This window comes from Schistocerca cancellata, chromosome 1, assembly GCF_023864275.1.
Source record: "Schistocerca cancellata isolate TAMUIC-IGC-003103 chromosome 1, iqSchCanc2.1, whole genome shotgun sequence".
NCBI classification, from domain to species: domain Eukaryota; kingdom Metazoa; phylum Arthropoda; class Insecta; order Orthoptera; family Acrididae; genus Schistocerca; species Schistocerca cancellata.
The window spans coordinates 836,789,833-836,813,532 of record NC_064626.1 but is presented as its reverse complement, the minus strand read 5'-3'; positions in this window follow the sequence as shown (position 1 = coordinate 836,813,532).

Sequence of the window (23,700 nt, the reverse complement as noted above, 5' to 3'; positions counted from 1 at the left end):
TATTCCAGTCAACATTGTCAAAAGCTTTCTCTAAGTCTACAAATGCTAGAAACGTAGGTTTGCCTTTCCTTAATCTTCCTTCTAAGATAAGTTGTAGGGTCAGTATTGCCTCACGTGTTCCAATATTTCTACGGATCCAAACTGATCTTCCCCGAGGTCGGCTTATACCAGTTTTTCCATTCGTCTGTAAATAATTCGCGCTAGTATTTTGCAGCTGTGACATATTAAACTGATAGTTCGGTAATTTTCACATCTGTCAACACCTGCTTTCTTTGGGATTGGAATTATTATATTCTTCTTGAAGTCTGAGGGTATTTCGCCTGTCTCGTACATCTTGCTCACCAGATGGTAGAGTTTTGTCAGGACTGGCTCTCCCAAGGCCGTCAGTAGTTCTAATGGAATGTTGTCTACTCCCAGGGCCTTGTTTCGACTCATGTCTTTCAGTGCTCTGTCAAACTCTTCACGCAGTATCGTATCTCCCATTTCATCTTCATCTACATCCTCCTCCATTTCTATAATATTGTCCTCAAGTACATCGCCCTTGTATAGACCCTGTAAGTAGGCTGTTTATGTTTTCTTACTAGCAACGTTACGTAGCGCTCTGATGAAAATCACTGGCTGTGCTGTGTGCAGTCTGTAGCTAGTTTGCATTGTTGTCTGCCATTGTAGTGTTGGGCAGCGGCAGCTGGATGTGAACAATGCGTAGCGTTGCGCAGTTGGAGGTGAGCCGCCAGCAGTGGTGGATGTGGGGAGAGAGATGGCGGAGTTTTGTAATTTGTCATGAACTGCTATATATATTATGACTATTAAGGTAAATACAGTGTTTGTTTTCTATTAAAATCTTTTATTTGCTAACTATCCCTATCAGTAGTTAGTGACTTCCGTAGTTTGAATCTTTTATTTAGCTGGCAGTAGTGGCGCTCGCTGTATTGCAGTAGTTCGAGTAATGAAGATTTTTGTGAGGTAAGTGATTTGTGAAAGGTATAGGTTAATGTTAGTCAGGGCCATTCTTTTGTAGGGATTTTTGAAAGTCAGATTGCGTTGCGCTAAATAATATTGTGTGTCAGGTTAAGCACAGTCGTGTATAAATTGTTCTAAGGGGACGTTACATATGTCGACCCTTAGCCTGGGATACCTCACTGGAATCTTCTGATTTTTTCTTGTAGTTTGTGTATTTATTGTAGCTTTTGTTTATTGCTAGCGCGTAATTATAGAGAGAATTTCCTTGGTAGTTGTGGTTTTTCATTGTTGCACAGTAAAACAGTTGTGGCATGCATGTAGATTTGCACTAAGTATTTCGCAGCTGCAATTAACTAGATATTATTTTCAGTGCTATGATAATGTGTTCTCTTATTTTTGCTCTTCAAATTGTGCTTTTCTGTGTTTTCGTGTGAAATATTGTGACAATAATGGCGTGTGAAAAACGTAATACTAGGCTCCAAAGTAAACTGAGAAATAACAGTGAAGACGAAAGCAGTGTGTTAGCGCCACCGAGTAATGAATTAACTAATGTTGAAAGTAGTAATTTGGTAATTGTACATAGGGAAATGGAGCGGGCTGCAAACAATGGTGTAGACAGTCAAACAGGTAGTGAACAGGGAAGCATTATCGATCGATCGGTCGGCAACAGCTCGCCTCAGGAATCCGAAATGACAGGACACAATTTTACAAATACTGTAGATTCAGGTTTTGCGTCCTCACCGTTTTCTCAAATGAGTCAAGACACATTTTCCGCTTGTCAAAATGTGAATGTTGACGGTGCAAATTCACTGCCGAAAAGCACTGAGGAACATGTTTCAGACACCAGTGCATTGTTATTACAGTTAATGCAGCAAATGGGACAAAGGTTACAAAAGTTAGACACAACGCTTGAACAAAATCAGAAACAAATGGGACAAAATCTTCAAAAGTTAGACACAATGGAACAACACCAGAGACAAACACAGCAACAGTTAGACACAGTGGAACAAAATCTTAAAAAGTTGGACACAGTGGAACAAAATCTTAAAAAGTTAGACACAATGGAACAAAATCTTCAAAAGTTAGACACCACACTTGAACAAACACGTGAAGATTTAACTACTGAATTACATAACACTGAATCGAAATGTCAAAAAGTCTGTAATGACGTAAAAACACAAATTTGTGAGCATTTTCAACCTATTTTTTCGCGGCATGAAAATGCATTACAGAATCACGAAGCAGCCATAAAAGAACTGCAAACCATTGTTCATGAAAATCATGAGACCTTGTGGCCTAAAATTGACTCAGTTGCATCTACCGATTCGGTTACGCAACTTGCAAAAACTCAGGAAAACTTAAAGGACACAGTAGATACGATTTCAACACAAATGGACACTCTGAAACTTGGTTCAGAAAAACACACTGAGGAAATAAGTACACTATCGGAGAAAGTAGCCGAACTTTCGGATCAGTTCACTAACTTATCTGCAAAGGTAGATGATGATCTGAATGACACAAGACCTGTAGCCATCACTGACACAGAAGAGTGCGAACAAATTAGGAAATTCAAACAAAATCAGAATCAAATTAATACGCAACACCAAAGAGAAATCCGGGAAGTACAAGATCAGCTGACACAGGTAATACAAGAATTACGTATTTCAGAGGCCACTCGTGCTCCAATACGGGAAGAGGGACATAGAAATACGGAACAGCCACAAAATAATAACACAGGGCATTTCGGTAATTATGAAAGGAATTGGCAAGGTGGACCGAATTTTGAGATGGAACCGCCGACACGACGTAACAATGACCGATATGCTACTTGCCGACACGATGACTTTGACTACAAGCTGTTCATTACTACACGTAAATTCAAAACATTTAAGAATTCTGCCAACGACATTCATCCACAAGCGTGGCTCCATCAATTCTCTCATTGTTTTCCTCCCAACTGGTCATTGGAGCACAGGTTAGAATTTATGTGTGGTTACTTAGAGAATGAACCAGCTGTAAGAATGTGATCGGTCATTCATGATTGCCACAGTGAAGGAGAATTTTACCATGCCTTCCTCTCAGCATATTGGTCACAAGCTACACAAGACCGAGTAAAACATAGCATCATGATGATGAAACACTTTGAACAAAGGGTATTTCGCCTGTCTCGTAAATCTTGCTCACCAGATGGTAGAGTTTTGTCAGGACTGGCTCTCCCAAGGCCGTCAGTAGTCCTAATGGAATGTTGTCTACTCCCGGGGCCTTGTTTCGACTCAGGTCTTTCAGTGCTCTGTCAAACTCTTCACGCAGTATCGTATCTCCCATTTCATCTTCATCTACATCCTCTTCCATTTCTATAATATTGTCCTCAAGTACATCGCCCTTGTATAGACCCTCTATATACTCCTTCCACCTTTCTGCTTTCCCCTCTTTGCTTAGAACTGGGTTTCCATCTGAGCTCTTGATATTCATACAAGTGACTCTCTTTTCTCCAAAGGTCTCTCTAATTTTCCTGTAGACTGTATCTATCTTACCCCTAGTGAGATAAGCCTCTACATCCTTACATTTGTCCTCTGTCCATGCCTGCTTAGCCATTTTGCACTTCCTGTCGATCTTTTTGCCTGCCTTTTTGCCTGCTTCATTTACTGCATTTTTATATTTTCTCCTTTCATCAATTAAATTCAATATTTCTTCTGTTACCCAAGGATTTCTACTAGCCCTCGTCTTTTTACCTACTTGATCCTCTGCTGCCTTCACTACTTCACCCCTCAGAGCTACCCATTCGTCTTCTACTGTATTTCTTTCCCCCATTCCTGTCAATTGTTCCCTTACGCTCTCCCTGAAACTCTGTACAACCTCTGGTTTAGTCAGTTTGTCCAGGTCCCATCTCCTTAAATTCCCAACTTTTTGCAATTTCTTCAGTTGTAATCTACAGTTCATAACCAATAGATTGTGGTCAGAGTCCACATCTGCCCCTGGAAATGTCTGACAATTTGAAACCTGGTTCCTAAGTCTCTGTCTTACCATTATATAATCTATCTGATACCTTTTAGTATCTCCAAGATTCTTCCATGTATACAACCTTCTTTTTTGATTCTTGAACCAAGTGTTAGCTATGATTAAGTTATGCTCTATGCAAAATTCTAACAGACGGCTTCCTCTTTCATTTCTTAGCCCCAATCCATATTCACCTACTATGTTTCCTTCTCTCCCTTTTCCTACTGTCGAATTCCAGTCGCCCATGACTATTAAATTTTCGTCTCCCTTCACTACCTGAAATATTTCTTTTACCTCATCATATATTTCTTCAATTTCTTCGTCATCTGCAGAGCTAGTTGGCATATAAACTTGTACTACTGTAGTAGGCGTGGGTTTCGTGTCTATCTTGGCCACAATAATGCGTTCACTATGCTGTTTGTAGTAGCTTGCCCGCACTCCTATTTTCCTATTCATTATTAAACCTACTCCTGCATTACCCCTATTTGATTTTGTATTTATAATCCTGTATTCACCTGACCAGAAGTCTTGTTCCTCCTGCCACCGAACTTCACTAATTCCCACTGTATCTAACTATAACCTATCCATTTCCCTTTTTAAATTTTCTAACCTACCTGCCCCATTAAGGGATCTGACATTCCACTCTCCGATCAGTAGAATGCCAGTTTTCTTTCTCCTGATAACGACGTCCTCCTGAGTAGTCCCCGCCCGGAGATCCGAATGGGGGACTATTTTACCTCCGGAATATTTTACGCAAGAGGACGCCATCATCATTTAACCATACAGTAAAGCTGCATGCCCTCGGGAAAAATTACGGCTGTAGTTTCCCCTTGCTTTCAGCCGATGCCTAGTGTAAATCTGTTTATATGACGCCAGTTCCGCGACTTTCGCGTCAGTGAAGATGAGATGAAATAACACAAACATCCAGACCCTAAGCGAAGAAAATCTTTGGCCCTTCCGGGATTCGAACCCGGAACTCCGCACTCTAGAGACAGCGACGCTAATCACTAGGCGATGAATTGGAGACTTATGAGACAACAAAATAGCTACGTTTTATGCAGTGCTGCCATTGTACAGCTGTGAGGCGCGTCTCCCTTCTCCCCCAGTGATCTACATCTACATGGATACTCTGCAAGTCACATTTAAATGTCTAGCAGAGAGTTCGTAGGACCACCTTCACAATTTTCTATTATTCCAATCTCACATAGCGCGCGAAAAGAACCAACACCTATATCTTTCCGTACGAGCTCTGATTCCCCTTATTTTATCATGGTGATCGTTTCTCCCTATGTAGGTCGGTGTCAAAAAATATTTTTCCATTCGGAAGAGAAAGTATGTGACTGTAATTTCGTGAGAAGATCCACCGCAACAAAAAACGCCTTTGTTTTAATGACGTCCACCAAAAATCCTGTATCATTTCAGTGACACTGTATCGACTATAATACAAAACGAGTTGCCCTTCTTTGAACTTTTTCGATGCATTCCGTCAATCCTATCTGGTAAGGATCCTATACGGCGCAGCGGTATTCTAAAAGAGGAGGGACAAGCGTAGTGTAGGCAGTCTCCTTAGTAGATCTGTTACATTTTCTAAGTGTCCTGCCAATAAGCGCAGTCTTTGGTTAGCCTTCCCCAAAACATTTTCTATGTGTTCCTTCCAATTGAAGTTGTTCGTAATTGTAATTCCTAGGTATTTAGTTAAATTTACGGTCTTTAGATTTGACTGATTTATTGTCTAACCGAAGTTTAACAGATTCTTTTTAGCAGTCATATGGATGACCTCACACTATTCGTTATTTGGGAGCATCTGACAATTTTCGCACCATACAGATATCTTTTCTGAATCGTTTTTGCAATTTGTTCTGATCTTCTGACGATTTTATTAGCCGATAAACGACAGCGTCATCTGCAAACAACCTAAGACGGCTGCTCAGATTGTCTCCGAAACCGGTTATATAGATAAGGAACAGCAAAGGGCCCGTAACAGTACCTCGGGGAACGCCAGAAATCTCTTCTGTTTTACTCTATGACTTTCCGTCAGTTACTAAGAACTGTGACCTCTCTGACAGGAAATCACGAATCCAGTCACATAACTGAGACGATATTCCATAAGCACGCAATTTCACTACAAGCCGCTTGTGTGGTACTATGTCAAAAGCCTTCCGGAAATACGTAAAAACGGAATCAGTCTGAAATCCCTTTTATATTTGAGATTCTCCCCATTTCTACACAATCCTTCTGGGTTTAATTCTTTTGGATGTCGACATTAAAGCCGCTATCAATATCTGAAGCTGATCACGTCGCTGTTATTAGTAAGGAAACTCCAATGGATATTAAAGGGGAAATCTTCTGTGTTTAACAATGTAACACTCACTTTGTAAAACTCTTCTCATGACGGTTTAAGTACTGAGCAAGAATTAATAAAAAAAATGTGACGTTATGACAGATTTTTACTCGGGATTTCTCTGTGTAACAGATGATTATGATTTCATGATGTTTCAACAACATGGGTTTTGGACAGCGTAGCGTACAAAATAGTAAGCAGCCAGTCTCCCTAGTTACTTAATCTGTGGTAACAAATGTTTACTTAAAAACCTTGAAAAACTAAAAAATTACAGAAATGTACATGTAAAACATTCGTGAATTTACTGCATTGCTTTGCTTCTATGCGCTGACTCTGAATCTGCGAGTGCCTTCTATATTACTGTTCCAACAGAAATGGAAAGGCGACTCATTAACTGCTCTCAAAATTATTTAACCCCAGTTTTTCTTGAGAATTGTGTTTGAATAGCCACTGCAGTATTTACAGGCCCCACTCTAGTACTAGCTTTCGCTTGTGCATCAGCACATCTGCGGACACCATTTTGTTCTGAGACTTTTACACAGCTTCCAATAAGAAGCGACTTATTTTAAATTTGCTCAGTGCTCCTTAGTTTAAACTCGTTAGTTCTGTATGTGTTTATTTATCAGATACAGTTCCACGTTTATCAGCTGTCTAGAGTATATTTTCGCTGTCTTTAGTAAGGAGAGGAACTGTGACTGCTGTGTTCAGATGCGATCTGAGTTGGTGACCTTTCGCTCACAGCCTTAGGCGGTGTTGGCTTCGATCACAAAAAGCTGCTGCTAATGGGCATCACTTTGGAGGCCGGACATGGGGACCCGAGGGACGTCCAGCACATCCCATAGTCCCCATATCGGTCCATTACTGTAGCCCTCCCGTACACTTTCTGTATTGAGATTGATCCCATACCCATGGCAGAGTGTGCTCCAAGGTGTGGCAGGCAGCGAAAGACTTCCTGAGAGGATGATTGGAGAGCCTCCCAAGTTCATCTGATGAACAAGTTCTGTCGGTGTCTGTGGCTGACGAAATCCCTGAGCCAGATGGAATCGCTCGGCCTGTTCCAGAGGAAGCCTCTCGGTTCCCAAGGTCTAATTATTCACAGGGGTTGGGTTTACTACCAGTTGGGAGCTCCAGTGTTAGGGGAGTAATGACGCCCCTTAGGGATATGGCTGCCAAGGAGGTGAAGGTAACCAGGGAGCATTCTGTGTGCATACAGGGAGGAGCCATTCCAAATATGGAAAGGGAGCTTCTGGATGCCATGAAAAGTACTGGGTGCAACCAAATGCAGGTGGTGGTTCATGGCAGTACCAACAATATGTGTCGCTTTGGACAGAAAGAGGTTCTCTCTGGATTCTAGCGAACAGCTGAAGTGGTAAAGGCTGCCAGCTTGTAAAATGAAGGCGGAGCTCACCATCTGCGGCATCGTCGACTGAACGCGCTGAGGTTCTTAGGTCCAGAGTCGAGTAGAGGGGCTGAGTCAGAGGCTCAGGTGGTTTTACGACTGTGTAAGTTGCAGATTCCTCTACTTGCCCTATCGTATGGTTGGTTTTCGAGTTCCACGTAATAGGTCGGGGGTCTACTATACACAAGAAGCGGCTACACGGGTTGCAGGGTGTTGTGTGAAGGGAGTGCGCAGTTTTTTAGGTTAGAGGGTCTAAAAGGGTGCAGGGCAAGCATAGGAAGGTAGACCTAGCAAGAATCGGTATTGTAGTTGTAAATTGTCGTAGCTGTATTGAGAAAGAATCAGAGCTCCATGCTTGGATTGAAGTCAACACCAACTCTGACTGTGTACGTGAGGTACCTACTTGAAATAAGACTCGAGTTTTCTTTAAACTGTTCACCAACTTTATCACCTGAGACAGGGGATCGGTAAAGCGAATCAATTATTAATTTATTCCGGTTTTCAAGTATACCATCTGCCCATACTATGTCAGAGGAGCTATGTACTTCAATTTCACTACACGGTAAACTACTTCTGACAGCAATAAACATTGCACCGTCAATCGCATTTAATCTATCCTTTCTGAACACGATTAGGCCCTTTGAAACAACTTCGGCTGAACTTATTTCCGGTTTTAGAGAGCTTTCCGTCTGAACTTATTTTCGGCTTTGGCGAGATTTCCGTACCTATATATATATGGTGTTACAAAAAGGTACGGCCAAACTTTCAGGAAACATTTCTCACTCACAAATAAAGAAAAGATGTTATGTGGACATGTGTCCGGAAACGTTTAATTTCCATGTTAGAGCTCATTTTAGTTTCGTCCACCTACGCTCAATGGAGCACGTTATCATGATTTCATACGGGATACTCTACCTGTGCTGCTAGAACATGTGCCTTTACAAGTACAACACAACATGTGGTTCTTGCGCGATGGAGCTCCTGCACATTTCAGTCGAAGTGTTCGTACGCTTCTCAACAACAGATTCGGTGACCGATGGATTGGTAGAGGCGGACCAATTCCATGGCCTCCACTCTCTCCTGACCTCAACCCTCTTGACTTTCATTTATGGGGGAATTTGAAAGCTCTTGTCTACGCAACCCCGGTACCAAATGTAGTGACTCTTCGTGCTCGTATTGTGGACGGCTGTGATACAATACGCCATTCTCCAGGGCTGCATCAGCGCATCAGCGCATCAGGGATTCCATGCGACGGAGGGTGGACGCATGTATCCTCGCTAACGGAGGACATTTTGAACGTTTCCTGTAACAAAGAGTTTGAAGTCACGCTGGTACGTTCTGTTGCTGTGTGTTTCCATTCCATGATTAATGTGATTTGAAGAGAAGTAATAAAATGAGCTCTAACATGGAAAGTAAACGTTTCCGGACACATGTCCACATAACATATTTTCTTTCTTTGTGTGTGAGGAATGTTTCCTGAAAGTTTGGCCGTACCTTTTGTATCACCCAGTATATATAGTTCTTTTTGAGGCTTTGGTGATGAGCAGCGAGTGAGCGAGTGCATTGGTATTTGCTGGCACAGCAATCCTTCGGCGATTCAGAATGTCAAGAAAGGCAGGGACACTCCGTTTCAAAAGAGTGTTGATATGGGTTGCAATATTAGAACAAATATCGTACGCTTGTTAAGTCTCTAGCGCCAAAGTACTCCTTATCAACAGTCCTAACTGAACACTATACACCGTGTTACGCTATGTAGTTGGCAGCAATTCTCTAACACTTCTAGGGTGCGGGAACTGTTTGCTGAAAGATGAAAGTAGCGCTCGCCCTCCTCGTGTTGCAGCCAGGGGGACAGAGAGGATTTCTTGTGCTCTATGGATGTAGAAATAATGTAGAAATAGAGTACAATTAAATAAATACCTAGTGCCCTCCGACATCTGCATCTGTACTCTGCAAATCATTGTAAAGTTCATGGCAGCGGTACTTCCCATTATACCAGGTACTACGGTTTTTTCCCCTGCCATTCGGGTATGGATTCCTTGGTCTGATCTAATAATATGTACGTTAAATAATAACCCAGTACTGCATATAATACTATGAAGTATCTCCTTCGGCAAAACAGATTCTCTTTTTCAATCTGACGCTGGTATTTTGCGATGCTATTGTGTCAACATCATAAGAATCTTTTGTTTTAAAGTTAGAAATGTCGTCACTTAAACAGCTGTTACTTACACAGAGTGAAACAGAAACTTAACATCTATAGCAGAGCTTTGGACACAGAACAATACTTGCTGCTTATTACCATGACATAGCCACCACAAAAAGCGAAAACGGGAATAGTGACGCAATCGACTTTCGTTTCTAAAATTAACAAGGCGACCACCAGACCTCCTAATCACGGATTTCGATGTCATAGGTATGTTGTAGAGAGACCGGTCCTGAGTACCTACCTGGCTCTTTGCATGCGACGGCCCCTTATTTCCGAGAATATCGATGTTGAAATTTTGTACGTACCTCTATATCCGCAAAGTTAGTTCTTTTACGAGCAAGGGAGCAAGGGAGGGTGGTGCAGTGGCTAATTTTGCTACCACTTTGGCGGTATCGGTTAAAATCCCATTTGCGCACTTTCTTTTTCACTATTGTTCCATGTGGAGGGCAACCTGATCAGACACTTCACGATCAAATCTTTGTAGACGAAAGAGAAGCATACACCTCCCACCCACATATGCTCCATTTTGCCAACCCTGTGATGTTTATTCTTACAGCCAGGTTAAAATACTCGAGCAAATATTCAAAATGCTCCTGACTTGCTAAAGACTAATAGAGAAATCACTTCGAGGGAAGAGTCAATAAAAGTACTTTCTTCAGTTCTGCATCAATGTAGTGCTCTTGATTTCACAGGCGGCCTCTCACGCCGGAGGTTCGAGTGCTCCCTCGGGCATGGGTGTGTGTGTGTGTGTGTGTGTGTGTGCGTGTGTGTGTGGGTGTGTGTGTGTGTGTGTGTGTGTGTGTGTGTGTGTGTGTGTGTTGTCTTTAGCGTAAGTTAGTTTGAGTAGTTTTATGTCTAGGGACCGATGACCTCAGCAGTTTGGTACCATAGGAATTCACACACATTTGAACATTTTATTTCACAGGAAACTGGAGTGCATCGAAGGTGATCGAAGAAAGAGCTTTCATTTTTAATTTAAACAAGCCGCTAGCCAAATACTCAGGACATAACTAATACACATCAAAATCCATGATTAACTGGTCCGACGGTCCCCTTGTAAGACATAGATATACATGCCCAAAAAACAAAGCTACCGCTTCTGAAAGATAGGTGTGCCCGTAAGACGGTAGCTTCCATTAGAAGTGCGTGGTGTTTTACGAATTTATGTTTCGGTTGCTTATACGACAAATACCATCAGGCATTTAGTTCTAGGACAGATACAAGCGATAGCCAGTAAGATGATTCTATGATATTTTACGTAACAAACGAATTACGCATTTGAAGAAAGATTGCTGTAATGATTGATTTATTAATGAAATTACTACGTGAAAATGACTATTTCTGAATAATTCTGCATAACATGTAGGCCTACTATTTCATGGTATTCTGTACTATGAAACTGAAAATAAAAGTGCACTGCCAGGAAGTGAAACCTTACAGCAAGTATGGTAGCTAAGAACCTTAGGCGCTACACTACACGCGCTAGGTCGAAATAGGACTAAGGTTACGGGTGTAGCATGTATGCATAGAGTTCCAACACCAGTTTTCTCATAAACTAGGGACGGTGGCATGAAAAGCCGCTAGCCAAGTACTCAGGATAACTCTCTCTACAACATGCCTAACACTCATCAAAGTCCATGATTAACAGCTCCGACGGTCCCCTTGTAAGACACAGATGTACATGCCCAAAAAAAGAAAAGTATCAGATAAAATTTTAATAGGAAATTGGTTGAGTAAGCATTGCGGATGACAAGCAACAGCATAATCATGCCTGTGGCATCCCAATCAGATAAATAAACACACAACTATATGTGTAATTACGTAATACAATAACTCACTGGTTAGCGTTAGCAGGGTTCTGGAACCCGACAGAGGGAAGGAATCGCAATCAAGATGCTAGAGCAACCAATTATGGAGTAGTTCTCAAGCGATTGGAGTCCTTATCAAGTAGGCACGACAGCAGACATCGAGCGATTTCAAAGACGCTCTCCTAGGATTGTAACACATCGGCACGATCCAAACGAAAAAGTAATAGAGGCTCTCAGTAAACTTAAAATGAAACCTCTGCAAGAAAGGCGTTTTTCTTGTGAAATCCTTTGGGATAAATTTAGGGAATCAGTGCCAGACACAGACTGCACAACAATTCTGCTATCACCGCCGTGACTCACGCTTGAAGACCGTGAGAATACGATAGAGGAGAGTGGTGTGCCTTATACACACAGTTGTTTACCCTTGTTCATCGCGCAAATGACGCTGTGCGGAAAATCGTTATTAATGATACCAGATACCCTCCACCACTAACTGTACAGTGGTCTGCAGAATATACAGGGTGAACATTAACAAAACCGACAAACTGCAGGGACGAATTCCTGGCTGGAAATGGAGGAAAAAAGGTTCTCTACACACGAGTCCGGAAATGGACGGTGTGCGTGCAACGATAACAATTCGTTCTGGAACACAGTACAGAGCTGCATCGCATCCACGCCACAACAGATGTTCAAAGTGGCCTCCATGGAATGCAATGGTTGCTTCGTCTGTAAAAAGGACTGTTAACAGAAATCCCTTAATTGTAATGGTCTGGTACAAAAGCCGACGACAAAATTCTTCCCATAGAGGGAAATCCGCTGCTGATAATCCTTGAATCGCTACTATCCCTCTCACCTGTAACGAGGTTACGGGGCTTGACATGACGTGTCATGTTGTTGGTGTCTGTGAGGGTACTTGTTTGGTGTAGCTATGCTGCCTCTCGACCGTTTCCATCTGCTTGGCCGTACGCCCTTTCGGTTTGTTCACGACATGAATACCGGACCATTCTGCTGCTTACAGTACGGTGCGTCAATCACTCTGCCTGCAACACTTAAGGATCACATGACACGTCGTCAGAGGAACTTTCATTCGTCAGCGCCATCTACCGTGGCAACGATGCATTTCCGGACACATGTTCATAGGACATTTTTTTCCTCATTTCCAGTCAGGAATTCGTCCCTGTAGTTTGTCGGTTTTATTAATGTTCACCCTGTGTATGTACATGTGGATAGTGGTTTGGAAACACATCTGGGATAAATTGAAAAAGGATTTTAGTTTTCCCCAAATTGGAGACCACAGTGTCTCATTATTATATTGACACCGAGCATAAAGTAGTGACACTCAAAAACTTGCAAAGTTAGTACCTCAACTCTCTCTATAATTACTTTCGGATTGACACCAAAGAAGGAAGTAGTGGGTGAAGCTCATGTAGGAGCACGTCGGTCATTCAGCTAATCTCACCATATCTGGAGCAGCCGTGCCGTTGCCAAACCTTCACTCCTCACCCATCGTTCCTGCAACACTTGTCGCTTGCACAATGCTTGGGCAGTTTGCTGTCCTTTGGGATCGTTTATTGCGCAGTGAACTTTGGTTTTTTTTATTTTTAACGATTACGGGAGTTACTACTTAATCTATTGTTACTGTTATTTCTTATGTGTTGTGTGATGCGGAACAGTCGTGACAGCAAGATCGCCAAATATGTGGAAAAGTTTGAAATCACTGTCTGGACGGAGGGATTATCGTATTATGTCAGTCTAAAGAAAATGTTTGCGCGTTTCGTACATACTTTGAGAAAAATTACACAAACTTTACGTGGCCTATTTCTCTTCCTTGAAAAGGTGATCGAAAGAAAACCTGCAGCTCTGAATGTAAGAAAAAACACTGTTGTCAATATAGACAAGGAAATGTTCGAGAATGGAGAGGTAGCTCCACAAAAATAAGCGGATTGCAGACATAGATTCCTTTAATTTCATATATCAGACGACAAGTGTCTGGCGCAGTTGTTGGATCAGTTACTGCTGCTACATTGTGAGTTCGAACGTGGTGATACAGTCGGCGCACGAGCGACGGGACACATCATCTCCAAGGTAGGGATGAAGTAGGGATTTTCCGTGTGACCATTTCACGAGTGTACCGTAAATATCAAGACTGCGGTAAAATATCAAATCTCCAACATCGTTGTGGCCGAAAAAAGACCGTGAAAGAACTAGACCAACGACGACTGAAGACAATAGTTCAACGTTACAGAAGTGCAACCCTTCCGCAAATTGCTGCAGATTTCAATGCTGGGCCATCAGCAAGTGTTAGCGTGCGAACCATTCAACGAAACATCATCGACATGGGTTTTTGGAGCCGAAGACCTACTCGTGTACCCTTGATGACTGCTCGACACAATGCTTTACGCCTCGCCTGTGCGACTGTTGATGAGTGGAAACAGGTTGCCTGGTCGGACGAGTCTCGTTTCAAATCGTATCGAGCGGATGGACGTGTACGAGAATGGAAACAACTTCATGAATCCATGGACCCTGCATGTCAGCAGGAACGTGCAAGCTGGTGCAAGCTATGTAATGGTGTGGGGCGTGTGCAGTTGGAGTGATATGCGACCCCTGATACTTCTAGATACGACTCTGACAGGTGACACGTACGTAAGCATCCTGTATGATCACCTGCATCCATTCATGTCAATTGTGTATTCCGACGGATTTGGGTCATTCCAGCAGAAAAATACGACACCCCACACGTCCAGCACTGCTATAGAGTGGCTCCAGAAACACTCTTTTGAGTTTAAAAACTTCCGCTAGCCACCATACTCCCCAGACATGAACATTATTGAGCATATCTGGGATGACTTGCAACCTGCTGTTCATAAGGTATCTCCACCCCCTCGTACTCCCACGGATTTATGGACTGCCCTGCAGGATTCATTTGTGTCAATTCCCTCCAGCACTACTTCAGACATTAGTCGAGTCCGTGCCACGTCGTGTTGGCGCACTTCTGTGTGCTCGCGGGGACCTTACACGATATTAGGAAGGTGTACCAGTTTATTTGGCTCTTCAGTGTATATTATCTCTTGCTGGAGATTTCTGAGCGAGCTTCAGTTTTGAGCAGGTGAAAATGTAAGGTATTCTTAAGATTTCGCCCACATCACGCGTTCCCGTACACTCAATAACAAAAACGTTTCCCCACAAGTCGTCAACTCGGCAACCCCTCCAGGAAATGAATTTTATTAAAGTTACCGCTTATTGTTTCAAAAATTTGCAGTCGTAAATAAAACTGAAGTGAAAACATGGCCCATCACTTTTAGAACACGGTAATGTCAGTTCTATTTTAGTACACTGAGTAGTTTCAGAGTTGTAGCGAGTGGAATGAAATGTAAAATAACGCGTGTGTTCCGTGGCGGGATGTGGCAACTCCGCTCTGCGGCTCCACGAGCTGCTACCGAACTGTCAGTTTCGAAGTAATCCTGAACAGAACATAGAAGTGTATGTGTATGTGTACTCCTTCTGCCTTTGCTGCTCCTATTTTGCCCCAGCTCAATACACTCACCCACCACGGGTTAAATCTGTCGGACTAGACAGGACGGTCCGTGTTGGAGCAGCGCTCTTTTTTTTTTTATTTTTTTGCGAGTGTCGAGTGCGCGGCGGCGCGCGCGCTTGTCCTGTCCGGAGCGACCGCGAGATGATGTCCAGCGGCGGCGGTGGCCCCTGGGAAATCTGCAGCCCGCACCGCAGCGCACCCCCGGCCACGCCGGCTGCTGCCCTCAGCACTGCCCCCCGCCCACACAAAGCGACACTCCAGCCGATACAGAAACGGGACACGTCTTCCCTCGGAACGGGCCGCAGGGAACAGTGTCAACTGGACCTCCCCCACTCTAGCCGACCGCCCACGCCACTACGGTTCCCCACACTTCGTTACCGAGTCTACTGCTAGTGTGGAGATTCTTTTACCGCGAGCTTCGTCATCAACCCTCTAACATCAGTTCCTTCGTACAGTACTTCTCTTGACAGGACATCGGTTTTTAATCGTGCTGGGGCCTAAAACAACATAAAAGGCAAACTGACGTCGGCTTCTAATTGTCGTGAGACTGGCGCGACACATCTTCAAGATACTGTCCGCCGTTTTCTGCCAAATGAGAAGTCAAGAAAGAGCATTTTCCGCAACCGATCAGAGTATCTCGAGGTGTCGGGTTCACAATACGTTGCGCAATGCGCGACTTTAATTCAACTACGTTCGTAATTGGGCCACTGAACACAACATCGTTCAGATAAACCCACCATCAAAACTCACACGGATTAAGGTCAGGCGATTTGGACGGCCAGGCTGTACGGAAATGACGGTGATAATTCTAGCATTCCAGAAATGCATCTGCAGCAGCCGCTTCACCGGTTGGGCAATATTCAATATGCATCTTGAGTAAAAATGATCCCACCCACACATACATGCTGTTGAAGGGTTGGAACAACGTCGATGCGGAAAAGGCTCTCATAGAGTTTACCAGTGACGGTACAGATAACAGGACTAGCAGCATTCATCTCCTCGAAAAAAAAAAAAAAAAAAAAAAACAAAAAAAAAACCCCTAAGATAAATGATGCCGTCAACCCGCACCAAACAGTCACCTCTGCAGAATGAAGTGTTACCGGTTGATGTGCGTGCAGATTTCCCATTGCCTATATTCTGCAATTCTGCTTACTGTATAAGACGTGTATATTTCTATTGTCTATAGTCAAACCCCAATTTATGAAAGATGTTTATATTTTATTAATAGGATTAAGTAGGAATAATTAATATTTGTCATTCTGGAAATAATTGTGGTAGCAGGGAACGTCTGCTCCAAAGTATTGTTGGCGGGCGAGACCGCACATTGATACAATTTTAAAAAGGGCGGGAGAGACCGCGTATGGATACATTTTAAGAAAAGAGCGGGAAAGACCGCGCATTGATACATGTTATAATGGTAGCAGGGATTGTCTGCACCAGAAAGCATTGTTGGCGGGAGAGACCGCACTTTAGCGTTCGTAGGAAGTCAGTAGTAATCGAGATGTAAAGCGAGTCGGTAGCAGGTCTGAAGCGAGAGGTTGAGAGGAGCGGTGTGCCTGCCAGCCACCAGCTATGATTCACAAGAAATTATAAACGGATGTACAAAGACATCAGCTAACTATTATCATAAGAGGAACTAATATTATTGATTTTTTTTAAGGAACTGAAGACTACTGAAGGTATGTTTGCGCAATGCTAGTTGTTGTAAGATTATTGTAAATAGTCCCATTTGAACGTTTGTAAAATCATTTCATTACCAACAGTAAATACTTGAAGAACCGTTTTCAGAATATAATTAATTTTTGGCAGCAGTATTGCATTACTGATTATAATCGATCCCAAAAACCATCAACGTAAAACTTTGCAAAATTTTATTGTTGTCAAGAAAAAGTTTTACTATGAATTACGTAACTTCAGTCAAATTAATTAAAGAATAACGTTAGCTTTGATATTAAAGAATAACGTCAGATTTGGTAATAAATACAGTCATTTATCATGGCAGCCCACAAACAGCTAACAGAGTATAGTAAAGCAGAGTAAGTATATTCATGTCGCAGTTCGATGTAGCAGTCAGATGGCGATCCAGTAACAGTAAAAAAGGTAAGGAACAGTTTTGCGTTATTGCAGGCAACGACTGAGGTCCACGGCGACGACACATTCTATGTTTCGTCGAAATAATCAGCAAACTACTTTTAATAACCAGTATTTAAATTTGTATGCGAAGATTGCACTTATTATTATTGAGAAAGAGAATTGATTACAAATGGAAGATTTCATTTGTTATTATTAAGCAAGAGATAGAAATCCAAAGAGAAGGTTTCATAGGTTATTGTAGAAGGGAAGGTTGCGTAACAAAAGAGATGTAGAGGAGACGGGAAGGTTTCAAATGATACGTGCTTGGAGATGGAAATGGGCTTCGACTGTCCACAGAATGTTCACGGTCATTTATTTTCCCTTCCATGTGACCAAGAAATTCCAGAGCGAACGTTTGTCTTGCTGGCAGGTCAGCAGGGAGCAACTCCTGAACACGGTTAATTTTGTATGGAAAGCAATCCAGGATGTTTCGTAGGATTTTATGAAATGTGCACGCAGGCATGTCCAACGTTCGGGCAGTTCCCTGTGCACTATATGTATGGTTTGCACAGCACCACTCGAATCCTCCTGCAACGCTGTGGCAACATCTTCGACAGACCTTGGATTAGCTGTTTTCCTTCCTCTGCCAGGTTACACTTCAAAGGAACCCGTCTTTTAGAATTCTGTAATCATTTTCTCCAGACCCTAAGCGAACGTCGGACCAATTCCATTTTTCATATGCTTGGGTGTTCGGGACTTCTGCAGGGCTAGTGGCGCACAGTCAGTGTGCTAGTAAAAGAGTTTTACCAGCAACGCGCGATCCTTCATGGAGACAATTAAGTTTGGAGTCCCGGACGGAAACAGGAACTGCCATGTGACGCGTGTTTGTTGGTGTGCTTATTCTGACGCTTACAGCGCCATCAATCGATCAAATTTTCGTAAAATTTTTTTGCTCCATGACTTTTTCCTCGGCGTCAATAATATTCTGTTCAAATTTAACGTCATTCTGAGCGGTGGTTCTCTTTCCACAGAGTTTTGAAACTGATGGACACCCGGTATGAATAGCGAAAAACGGAAAAATGTTGAATTTGGTTTTCAAGCGTCCCTCCCACAAAGGAACGTGGAGGAATGTTGTCATTATCCGATCGCTGTACCACTACAAAAATGAGTTACTCGGTAACTACTTCAGTTAGTTTTGAAAAAGCAACCGAAATCGCTGAAACGCAGAAAGCATGGCCGAACGCAACCCTTGACAGATTGTATTCAGTGTTTGCGAGAGAATTAGCTCCAGGTTAATTTAACAAACTTTATGTGAGAAGGAAACTGGTTCCTTGGAGTGGATAAGAGCACAATACAAAACACACAAAAGAAAGAAGGCAGTACAACTGATGCTCAGAATTTATAAAACATATTCTGATTTAAAATATAATGATAAATCTTGAAAAAAATCTCTGGAAGATTTGAGACGGTGCTGTCTCGCAAGTAGCGAAAAGTGATAGTCCCTGACGTGTTAAACTACACGACGATAGGAGCAAAAACATTTTAGTAAACACAAATCCGAAAACGAGCCATTTCCGAGATGAAATGAAATGTGAAATAAACGTTTGGCTAGGGCCTCCCGTCGGGTAGACCGGTCACCTGGTGCATGTCTTGTTAACTGACGCCACTTCGGCAACTTCTGTGTCGATGAGGATGAAATAAATGAATGAATGAATAAATGAATTCAACGCAACACCCAATCCCCGAGCGGAGATGATCTCCAAGCCGGCAGAGAATCAAACCCAGGGCCCTGGCATGGCATTCTGCACCGCTTACCATTCAGCTATGGAGGTGAGCGTTTCCGAGAAAACTGAGAAGCAATCGCAAGCACATCTTTGTAAGAGAAATCACGGGCCCAGAATCAATTGCAGGTTGCCTGTCTAACAGCTTCCAGGTGCAAAAAACTTGATTTTCTATATTTCAGATAAACAGAGATCGATCACAAAAGTTTAAAATACTGATATAATCTACTAACTAAGAGGTACAATCTTATGTGAAAGGTTCAACACGAAAAGACAAGTGTTACAATTGTAAACTATGTACATGTCCCGAGGCAGCGTAACTCAGTGTGCGCAAATACCAACACTGTATTCATCCAGTATTTGAGACTGGGGCCGCTTAGTGACTTGCGACAAATTTTACACCTAATTTCTCATCTTTGTGAAATTTCTTCTCGCTGACACCCTACACAAGATGATAAAAGCAAAAAACGATTTATCGCTTACAACATTTGCGCTGCTGGCGTGGTAAAACCGCTGCTTCAGATATGAGTTTCAATTTATTACTTCTTCACTACTAACTGTATTCACAACGCGTTTCGAAGACTGTACGAGTATTCACATATATCAGTGGATGTACCTGCAAAACCATATCATTCTGCGACAGATAGTTTAGGAGATATTACTTTATAAACATTGAGACGCATGAAACGCTAGCTTTTGCTCAAAACGAACCGCAAATTACCCAGAATATATTCATCCAGTGTTTGATAAGGAGAGCACTTAGCGGCATACAACAAACTTTAAACACAATTTCCAGCTTTTTCCACAATTTTGTCGCTGACATAGTTAACATAAAATATTTAATTCATTAACTCATTTGTAATCAGAATTTTGAAGCTGTTTTATACATGGGAGTTCCATTCTTGAAAGAATCGGGATTTACTGACACTGTATAAGCAGAACACAGTGCCAGCTCTAGTAGTTGCCGTTCCACTCTTGAAGAGAACAGCGGGAACACCTGTCGGAAGCTCGAGAATTTTATTTGAAAAGACGCGGCTTGAATGCCGAGATTTTCTTTTGCAGTTGTCAGAACAAAGTTTAAATAAAAGCTGAAGTCCTCAGAAAGAATTGTACGTACACTAGCAAGGGAGGGCGCTGATAACCTAGTCGTTAGCACCCATAAAGTCAAAAAACACACACACACTCACAGGGGAAGCCAAATTTCACGATAGTAACTCAACACATACACCAGAGACGATGCACAATCACTGATTACTGGACAATCAGAATAAACAACAGATGTTGATGCTGCTTAAACAGCCATCTTCAGGGAGACCCTTTTCTTTTAAAAGCTTTATACACACTTTGAAGCTCACGCTCAGATGAGAGGTGACGGGGAATTTGACGTCATAAGCAAGCTAGCGGCTAGCGGCCACATCCAGGAGTGACACGGCGACGGGATCAGGTTAAGATTTCTTCAGGTCTCTGTGGCTGGAGACGGTACCAAAGACTCGGATTTTCAGCACAACCAGGCAGATATGGAGATGATACGGAAATGAGACTCTGCATTGACTTATTGGTCTCCTTTTAATGCTTCTTCACGTGCTTGCAATGAGCATACGGAAGAGCACAGAGCCTGGTTTATCAGTCGAGACCTAAGACTCAATTAATGTAAAGCACAGACGAGGCTTGTAACCTCACGCTATTACTAATCCATTACTAGAAAAATGACTGCACCGGCCTAAAATTCTACAAATATTAGGAACACGGTGCATACAGAAATATATGGTATTTCATTTCACGAATCAAGAAAAGGAGACAGCTTCTACCGCTCTAATCGAATCCTTAGGTTCAGTTACAAGTCACAGTGGAAGTTACAGGTTTAGTTGTCCTAATCGTATTACTGGACCAAAAACGTAAGCACGCTCAATTCTCTCGTGGAAGAACCGTGGAAACAAACCCAGATAAACACATCTAAATTAGATATATTTATTCAACAATAAATTACCAACAAATAACAGTCTGAATAGTTTACAAAACTTTTAAATGGCATGGATGATGGCACGCAAAGAACGGCATAGCCTCAGAAAAAGCCTAAAAAGAAAAAAAACTACGGCCTTGCTGACTGCTTCCCTCAAAGAACACATTCACACATGCCAGGTACAGGCAAACTCTAAAACACACGTAAATTACAAAACGTACATTGGAAAATAATCATACAACATAATTAAAAGGAAATCTGTTTGACAGTTATGAAACCAATCATGGAGTGCAAATCAAACTACATTAAGTGAGTTTAAGAACAAGTAACAAAGCTTAATATTCACAAAAACGGTTATGCCCGAGAGCAAAAATTATTAACAGCAAACACCTTTTATCGAAAGGTAGAATTTTAATTTTTGCAACTTGCTTAAATTCAGTTGCGGTTCCGTACAATCAGCTGCCAGAAAGCCACAAGGCGTTACAAGCTAGCTATAATGTTTCATAACTTGCTTCAACCAATATAACCATTTGAATTCAAAATGAACTATAGGAAATCTAGCGGCACTAAAATAAGTGGGCCAACACAATAAAGTATTGTCTCAACAAACACACAATGAATTTTAAACGGTTTAACCTCTATTCTTAAAACAACAAATTCTTAAACACACAAAGCATTGAGGCTGTCAAACTCAAGAACATGAAAGTCCGTACACACACACCCGAACGTTCAGAGGACAAATGAGCCTCGTGTTCTGATACCACTGAAAAACTATTCGCGTGCAAACGTGACGCTCACCACGCACTGAAGAGTTGTTTTGTTCTTCTGCCAACAAACATATGGCGGGAAGCACACACAGCAGGCGACTAATATTGGAGGAGGGGAGTGGGGGGGAGGGGGGGGGAGATGCTGAGAACTCTATGTTGTGTTTCTGATCGCCAATGTGCAGCACCTCTATTAATAGACCGTACTGTCAGCCATCCTCTATGGCTACCACGGCTGCTCCACGCAAGGGCACTATGTCGGCCAAGGAACGACAGCACGCATCCAACTGCCAGAGCGCCACAGCACAACACCTGCTGAGTCTTCCCTCAACTCACAACAACAGGCTCAGCGATGCACGCAGAACACGAACGGCGTCACATGGAGCTCTGCACGCAGATGGGACCCACAGATCCCTTAGCCGAGCTGTGCGTCATCCCTTATTTTCGTAGATTCGCGATTCTATTGCCTACTAGCGAGGTGGCAGAGTAAGTCTTTGACAATCGATCGCGAACCGGTTCACAGGTATAAATAGGCAAATGTACAAAAGAAATCAATAACCACAATTCAGAGCACTTACAGGTAAGCTTTGCAGGTCCTTTTCGATGTACAAGCTCCATAGGGTATACTTAACTCTCATTGTTTCTGCAGTTGGCTGTTCGCCATTCGAGGCGCTGGCTGGGTCGAATTTGGCCATTTAGGGTTGTCTGCTTGTTTTCCTGTACCTGTTTTTCGCTTCCATTGTGACGTGTAACTGAATCAAAGGAAAGATCCTACTTAGAACTAATTTTCAACCTGGGATTCGTAATTCGACCCACATCGTGGTCGGGTTATGGCATAGTTAGGCAAATATGATCCGACAAACTCTGACAGCTATAATGTCAAAAGTAAAATTTATGACCTAGATATCTCGACCTATCAAAACAAATACTGGTTTCAGGCGAACCATTGGTTTATCTCCAACTTCTTTCAGCTGCGTCCCGGAGAAAATAGAAAGAATTTGGAATGAAAAACTAAAAGAATCCAAAATATCGCCACTCATATTCGGGAGAAAGAACAACATTGCAGCAATAAATTTCCTAACATTTGTGGATAATTTTGTCATGCTTTGTAAACTTCTGACACATGCAAAAATGCAAGTGAGTCTACTGGAAGTGACAGCCAATATTATAGGCTTCAGGATTTCTGCAGAGAACTCGAAACTTACGTCAAATATAAAAAGTGCTTCAAATTGTTTACTAAAAATATAGGACAAATAGAAAAGAGAAAGAAAATCAATTATTTTTGGGGCACTAGTCAAGAAAACAGTTAAGAAGAATCTGATTTAGAGGAAAACACATACAAGATGGAAAAGTGTACGGTGTAACTAACAATACCTTCAGTAAAAAGTGCTCCTTTAAAAAACTTAAAGCTGTCTAACAGCAGTCAAATCAGAATGCCTGCATGCTAGCCAATATCCACTATTAAATTATAAGCTTGATAAATTAGAAATATCAGAAAGAAGAATTATACGGAAAATATTAGGTCTTGAGAAAAATGCAGTATTTGTGAAATTAAGAAGTTATGAAGAAATTCATCGGATCATAGAAATCACATGAGAAACAAATAGAAATAGAGGATAGCTATTTTTTGGACATATTTACGGAAAGGATGACAATAGCGTAACCAAACAGATTTTCAAATACACACATCAAAAAAAGTTTTGCATCACCCCGCCCGGTTCCCAGAACTCCTGAAGATAGACGTTGACTGTGAATGTTGTATCACAGACACAGTCTGACTGTTCAGAGATGTCACTAAAGCCACCCAAAGATGTAAACAACCGTACATGAGCAGTCCCTATTAGACGGAGGGGGTCCGACAGCCTGACAGTTCCAG